Source organism: Macadamia integrifolia, chromosome 3 (assembly GCF_013358625.1).
Source record: "Macadamia integrifolia cultivar HAES 741 chromosome 3, SCU_Mint_v3, whole genome shotgun sequence".
In the NCBI taxonomy this organism is placed as follows: domain Eukaryota; kingdom Viridiplantae; phylum Streptophyta; class Magnoliopsida; order Proteales; family Proteaceae; genus Macadamia; species Macadamia integrifolia.
In genome coordinates this window covers 1,818,948-1,825,479 of record NC_056559.1, presented here as the reverse complement: position 1 = coordinate 1,825,479, position 6,532 = coordinate 1,818,948, and the positions used below count along the sequence as shown (strand labels likewise).

The 6,532-nt window shown below is 39.4% G+C and overlaps 1 non-coding gene across 1 annotated transcript; it reads left to right on the top strand.

The window, feature by feature from the left end:
• The first annotated feature begins 6,427 nt into the window (after positions 1–6,427).
• On the top strand, positions 6,428–6,532 carry LOC122075026. Its single transcript, XR_006139164.1, has one exon. It is a non-coding gene; the product is annotated as a small nucleolar RNA R71 (small nucleolar RNA).

Sequence of the window (6,532 nt, the reverse complement as noted above, 5' to 3'; positions counted from 1 at the left end):
TCTGGGACAACTGCAAATGGGCTGGTTCTGCATCTCAGTTCAGTTCTAATCCATTATTCTTTTTTCTGGCCCGAAAAGAATAATCATTTGTACGGGTGACCAAATGAATGTGTATTTTTAATTAAACACGTCCATCTTGTTCAGAATTTCGTCCTCTTCGCAACCATGAAAAGAAATAGGACATCTTTATGTGTAAAATTGGAGATATAGCGTACGATAGTCCTTAAGGCCTTGAAAATATAAAACCTGCAAAAAGAGAGTAAAACCCAAGGTAGCTCCATTCTAAATATGTAAAATGCATGTTTTACTACCCTAGATTTCGCACATAAATGTATTCATCAGAATTCCCCCACACTTAGAATTTGCTAGTCCTCGAGCAAAACAAAAAGAAAAAGAATAAAAAGAAAAAAAAACTAACTCACTTTCATAGGAATCACGGTTGCACTTAGCATGTGCAACAAGCCTTTAAACCCCTAGGTCAACCCTAGTGGATGAGTTGTGTCTCGTGGGTGTTTGCAGTGAATATACACCCAAAATTCAGAATAAACAAATCCCAACTTTGGCTAAAGGTAAGGCCCATACCGATCCGGAGCAAAGATAATTTCTCTCACATGGGACCCCCACACTTGAACTTTTATTACCCTTTATCAATTCCAGACACTAGCATATTTCTTAATTTGGAACTCACCTCGTCTCTTCCAAAACATCCTTATCTTAGGGCAAAACCACTTGTGAAGAAATAGGGAACCAATGACTAAGGCGTTGGAGTATTTTTGGCCAAACATGTTACCAAGCATTAATGACATTTGCACATTTTTTCTCTTTTTTTTTTTCGCTTAATAAACTCTATTCTACTCCACTACTTTTGGCCTGAATGACATGGTGGAGCAAACACCAGACACCCAAGTTACTATGTAGCTTTGCTTTTTGCATATGCCCACAAAGACAGTGATGCTAGAGTTACTTCAGAGGTTTCCTCCCAAGGAATTTTGATCAAGACACCACGCTTCCTGAGGCGCAATGCCCTGTCTAGTTCCAAGGGAATCAACTCTTATTCTTCTTTATACCACATTTCACATTTCATTTAAAATTGTGCATTTGTCAACCCATGCCAAATTAAAAAGAAGGTCTCAACTCCAAATCAAAAGTACAAGGAACCCACAGACTTATATATGGTCCATCACCATAAAACAGGGGTCTCTTATTTTTCAAAAGAAAGTCCCATCTTAAGACACATGTTTGTTTCTTTCTTCTCAACAGGGTTTTATACGTTCAAAATGGGTACCTTAATCAAAACTTTTATTTTCATACATCAAGCAACCGAATGGTCTGATCATTAGCCAAAAACCAAAGTAGGACGTCATCCTTAGCAAGCTCAAAAATAAAAAGAAAAACAAACAAAACAAAGTGAAAAAAAAAAAGCAAAAACTGGTTTCCCTCCCACACACTTAAGTCATACAATGTCCTCAATGCATGGAAAGAATTAAAAGCAAAGACAATGCAAGGGGGTCATACCTGATTAAAAGTTAGTCATCAGTATAAAGAGGTTTATAGAGATCCATGACCTCTTCACTACTAGTATTAGGAAACTCGAAGAACGGTTTCAAACGCTGACCATTAACCTTCGAAATTATCCCTGTTCCTGGATTCAAAATCTCCACAGCCCCATGGGGATATACATTATGGAAAATAAACGGGCCGTCCCATTGGAATCTAAGCTTACCAGGGAAAAGATACAATCGAGAGTTGTACAATAAGACCTTACCACCAATTGCAAAAGATTTGCACAGAATGTGCTTATCATGGAAAGCTTTGGTCTTTTCCTTGTAAATCCTAGAACTTTCATAGGCATCATTCCTAAGTTCCTCCAACTCAGATAGTTAGAGCCTACGATGAATTCCCGCATCAGGCAAATCAAAGTTGAGCTTCTCTATGGCCCAAAATGCCTTATGCTCCAACTCAACTGGTAAGTGACAAGCTTTCCCATACACCAAATGGTAGGGAGACTGACCAAGAATGCAGTACGATGGACCCACAAGGCATCAATGAGCCTAAGGGACCAATCCTTATGGTTGGGATTAACAGTTTTCTCCAAGATTTGTTTGATCTGCCTATTAGACACCTCCACTTGGCCACTAGTTTGGGGGTGATAAGGGGTAGATAACTTATGAGTGATCCCATACTTTTTCATTAAGGCCTCAAAAGGCCGATTACAAAAATGAGTACCCCTATCACTAATTATTGCAAGTGGTGTACCAAAGTGGGAAAAAATGTTCTCTTTGAGAAACTAGACCACCACTTTGTGGTCATTAGATTTACAAGGTATGGCCTCTATCCATTTAGAAACATAATCATCGGCCAAAAGTATATACAAATTCCCAAAGGAATTAGGGAATGGTCCCATAAAATCGATGCCCCATACATCAAAGATCTCAACTACTAAAATAGGGTTGAGAGGCATCATGTTCCTCTTATTGATACGGCCAAAAGACTGGAAGGCAGGACAAGCCTTGCAAAAATCAAAAACATCTCTAAAAAGAGTGGACCAATAAAATCCGCATTGGAGAACCTTTGCGGCAGTCTTCTTAGGTCCAAAGTGTCCACCACATGCATGATCATGACAAAAAGAGAGAATAGAATGTTGCTCATGATCAGGAACACATTGTCGGATAATCTGATCCGGACATATCTTAAACAAATAAGGACCATCCCAGAAAAAGTGCTTAACTTGGGAATGAAACCTATACTTATCTTGGGTGGACCAGTGATCCGGAGTCACACCTGAAACTAAGAAGTTGACAATGTCAGTAAACCATGGTTCACTGGACATTGCAAATAATTGTTCATCTGGAAAGTTCTCGTTGACTGGAGAATCAACAGTCAAGGAATTGGGAAGTTGGGATAAATGGTCTGCAACTAGGTTTTCAACTCCTTTCTTATCCCTAATTTCTAAATCAAACTCTTGCAAAAGTAAAACCCACCTAATGAGACGGGCTTTGACATCCTTCTTCTGAACTAGGTATCTGAGGGACAGAATGATCAGTATACACCATCACAAGTGAACCAACTACGTAAGATCGAAACTTTTCTAATGCAAACACAACAGTTAAAAATTCTTTTTCAGTGGTTGTATAATTGAGTTGTGCATCATTTAAGGTCCTACTAGCATAGTAAATGACAGTGGACAACTTATTAATCCTTTGACCCAAAACTGCTCCTATGGTAAAATCCGAAGTATCACACATCAGTTCAAAAGGTTCAGTCCAAATAGGTGGTTGAACAATGGGTGCATTGGTCAAATCCTTCTCAAGTTGTTTGAAGGATTCCAGGCACTCTTTAGAAAACTCAAAAGTTTGATCTTTGGCAAGTAATGAGGTGAGAGGTCGGGCTAACTGACTAAAGTTCTTAATAAACCTTCTGTAGAAGCCTGCATGCCCTAGAAAGGACCGAACATCCTTAACAGATTGAGGAGGTGATAAATTATCAATTAAACCACTTTGGCTCTATCTACCTTAATTCCCTCCTTGGATATTACATGGCCTAAAACAATACCAGATTTAACCATAAAATGGCATTTCTCCCAATTCAAAACCAAATTCTTAGATATGCACCTTTTCAAAACTAGGGAAAGATGATGAAGACATTCAGAATAGGAATTCCCATGAATTGAAAAGTCATCCATAAATACTTCTAAGAATTTTTCGACCATGTCAGAAAAAATGCTCATCATGCATCGTTGGAATGTAGCAGGGGCATTACAAAGCCCAAAGGGCATACGCCTGTAAGCAAATGTTCCATATGGGCATATAAAAATGGTCTTATGTTGGTCCTCTAAAGCAATTGGGATTTGGTTATAGCCGGAATATCCATCAAGAAAACAATAGTATTCATGTCCAGCTAACCTCTCTAACATCTAGTCAATGAATGGCAATGGAAAGTGGTCCTTCCAGGTTGCCTCGTTAAGTTTCCAATAGTCTATGCACACTCTCCACCCTGATTGGACACGGGTTGGAATTAGTTCATTATTGGCATGGGAAACTACAATCACCCCAGACTTCTTAGGCACTACGTGAATTGGGCTTACCCATTGGCTGTCAGAAATAGGATAAATTATTTCATGATCCAAGCACTTTAGGATCTCTTTCTTAATGGCTTCCATCATCACTGGGTTAGCTCTTCTTTGGGGATCCATGGATGGTTTGGAATCCTCCATAAGATGTATATGATGTTGCACAATGGAAGGGCTTATACCCTTGATATCAGCCATGGTCCAACCTAGGGCTTCCTTATTATCTTTTAACACTTTAAGTAACTCCTCTTCCTGGCTAGAAGTCAAATGTGAAGAAATTATTACAGGAAGAGTCTGGTCAGGCCCTAGGAAAGCATACCTCAAATTAGATGGCGACTCCTTAAGATCTAACTTAGGGGGCTCAACTATGGAAGGTTTGGGAATGGAATTGGAAAGGGATCCTAAGGGCTCCACAAGTGTGTGAAGACTCAAGACTTCAGAAAAAAAAATTTCACTATCATCATCCAACTCATCCATACACTCTTGGAATTCTGAATCAAAATCAATATCAAAGTTGGTAACTAAATCATCAGAAAAATCCAGAAAATCCTCAAGCATATTGATCTCTTCTTCCATATGTGGTTGCTTGCCAATCCTAAACATGTTAAACTCAATAGTTTGGTTATCAAAAGATAATCTTAGGAAACCATTCTGGCAATTGATTAATGCATTACTGGTAGCCAAGAATGGTCATCCTAGAATTATTGGGATCTCATCCTTGGTTGAGAAGGGCTTAGTATCTAACACAATGAAATCAATAAGGAAAATAAATTCTCCCACTTTTAGTAAGACATCTTCAACCATCCCTTTAGGAATCTTAACAGACCTATCTTCCAACTGAAGAGTAGTTCCAGTAGCTTTCAATTCTCCTAATCCTAGTTGCTTGTACACATGATAAGGTAAAAGATTCACACTTGCGCCAAGGTCAAGTAAGGCATGCTCAATGTAGGTGTTGCCTATGACACAAGATATGGTAGGGCTCCCTGGATCCTTATACTTGACTGTTGTAGGCTGAGTAATTATAGAACTAATGTTACCTGCCAAGAACGCCTTTTTGGGCACACTAGTGATACGTTTGTGAGTATGTAAATCTTTCAGTACCTTTGCATAGCTGGGGATCTGGGATATGGCATCCAAAAGAGGGATGTTCACTTCTACCTTTTTGAAGACTTCTAAAATTTTGTCCATGGAAGCAGTCTTCCTTTTGTTTACCAAGCGATTAGGAAATGGGACAGGATGAACATAAGGACTGTTAGGGATTTGCCCCTGTTCAGAAGAATCATTTTTGGTTTCCTCAACCAAATCATCTTTAGTTTTAGAAAAATCTTTAGGTTCATCAAACGAACCTGAAACAAGAGGCACACTTGTGTCCTCAATTGAAGGAGAGTTAACATGAGTAATAGATGAGGAAGATTTAGGAACCCTCTGTAAGTACTCTCTACCACCCCTAAGGGCATAAACAATATTACATTGGTTAGAGAGCCCTTGTTGGGTCTGACCTTGTACTATATTCAGTGGTGCATTAGTTGATGTTTGTGAACTAACAGGCTGATGATGCCTAGGGTTAGGCTCTGGTTGACTGGGTAAAGTTCCTTTCTCCCTCTCATGCATAATTGAGAAAACTTGAGTGAGTTCTCTCGTAAGATTTTGATGGCTTGTCATGAGGAGGGCCATATTTTTTTCCAACTCACTTATTCTACTTGCCTCTCCAGTGTTGGTAAACCCAGGGGGTTGCTGATAAGATGATAGGAGAGAGGCCCTAGGAAAACTCCCTTGAGGTCTTACATTTGACCTAGGAAAAAAATTTTGAGAAAAAGATTGTTATGCAAAGGGAGGCCTTTAGAGTCCAGGTTGACCTTGATTATGGAAATTGGAAGGCCCTGCTTGGTTGCCCTGATTCCAAGAGAAATTTGGGTGATTTCTCCATCCTGGATTGTAGGTATTACTATATGGATTATTCTGGTATAAGGCATTAACACTATCATTAGAAGTGCCCCCAGAGGTGTTGGGGCATTCTTCTATGACATGTCCAGGGGACTGGCACCAAGCATAAATCTTAACTAAATTGACTGATGATGGCTCTCTAGGAACAATAGCCTCAATCCTCTTGATTAGACTATCCAAATGGGTTTCCTTGGCTACTATCCCATCCACAAAATATCATTTTCCTCCTATGGTTCTTTCACTCTCTTGGGTTGATTCCCACTCACGGGTTTTGTCAGCTAAGTCAAGTAAGAATTCCCATGCCTTCCTTTATCTGTAAAGGATGTGAATCCCTCAGGGCACATAGACTCTATCATTTGTTTAGTTGGGTAATCAATACCCTCATAAATTATTTGACATAAATGCCATAGGTCTAAGCCATGGTGAGGGCATTCTTGGAGTAGATCCTTGAATCTCTCCATAAGTTTGGAAAATGACTCACTAGGCTTTTGCCTAAACTGAAGGATATCACTTCTAAGC